The sequence below is a fragment of the Sinocyclocheilus anshuiensis genome, unplaced genomic scaffold (assembly GCF_001515605.1).
Source record: "Sinocyclocheilus anshuiensis isolate Anshui unplaced genomic scaffold, SAMN03320099.WGS_v1.1 scaffold702, whole genome shotgun sequence".
In the NCBI taxonomy this organism is placed as follows: domain Eukaryota; kingdom Metazoa; phylum Chordata; class Actinopteri; order Cypriniformes; family Cyprinidae; genus Sinocyclocheilus; species Sinocyclocheilus anshuiensis.
The window spans coordinates 366,686-367,842 of NW_015548184.1; the positions used below are offsets into that span (position 1 = coordinate 366,686).

At 37.3% G+C, this 1,157-nt stretch overlaps 1 protein-coding gene across 2 annotated transcripts in view; it reads right to left on the reverse strand.

Moving 5' to 3' along the window:
- dennd3b (DENN/MADD domain containing 3b) overlaps positions 1-605 on the reverse strand; it is an 18,241-nt gene extending 17,636 nt beyond the window's left edge. For both annotated transcript variants that reach the window (XM_016507926.1, XM_016507925.1), the window contains exon 1: positions 515-605. The gene's annotated coding sequence lies outside the window, so the exon portion shown is untranslated. The remainder of the gene's footprint in view (positions 1-514) is intronic.
- Positions 606-1,157: the final 552 nt, after the last annotated feature.

Consider the following 1,157-nt stretch of genomic DNA (forward strand, 5'->3'; position numbering starts at 1 on the left):
AAAAAAAAAATCTTTCTGAACAGCTCAGGCTAGAATATTTAAATAACTGAAGTGGGAAGCACTATTTTAAACACATATTCAATCCACAATTGAAACATACAACATATTTTAAATATATAATTATGTGCAAGCCAAACTAAATATATATTAAAAAAAACTGTAACAAAGGAGTTGTAAGTGAATAGAAAAAAAAGAAAACTTTAATATTTTACTGTAGTCAGCAGAAACAGCCTACAATTTGCATTCAACTTCAGATAATTAGTCACAGCTATTATTTTGTCTAAATTTATTAACATTTTTGCTAATTCAAGAACGGTAACTGTAATAATTTAAGTGTTTACCCTACTAGGAATAACTGCAAAAAAAAAATCGACGAGTTGCTGGCGTTCTCTATGAACAGATAAATATTTTTAAAGTTGTTATATAAGGCGATAACATTGTAAAGTTTTTCTTAAAGTTTATATTCTAACCATTTACATGCCCATCTTTGCTGGAAATAAAAGAATGCACGCACCTTTGTCGATCACCGGTATTATGAAAGTGAAATTACGCACGGGACAGGTGGAGAGACAAAAGAACAGGATACACTCCACACGCTCCAGTGAGCAGAGTGATCTGCGCCTGCGCTCTACAGTCAACAGGCACTACATGCTCTCCATGCATGCCCGGATTGGCTAATCGGGAGCACCGGGAGGATTCCCGGTGGGCCGGCCTGTTTTTTTGGCCGCGAAGGCCGGTGTGTTGTCATGCTACTGGGTTGAAATATGCTGCCTGCACTCACAGCAGCCCTACTCTTTTATTTATTATTTTCTCGCAGTCCATATTATTATTTTCACCAGACCATAATAATATCAAATTCTCAATTGATAATTAATCATTCTCTTTGCGAAAATCATTGTTATTTGTGAACGTAGGCGTTTGAAGAAGGCTTTAAGACCAAGCGGAATCCTCTGCCGGTTGCTCCCGCTTCACAGCGAGCGCGACTGCACCCAGGTTTACTGTGCGCGTTTTGATTTTACAAAATCAGTTTGAGCGAATGCAACTTATTGATCATGAGCCCAACATTTAGCAAGGCAGGAAAACATTCAGTCTACCTGAACGAAGACGTATTTCATTGTAAGTTAATGCTGTTAAATAGAGAGAGAAAAAAATACATG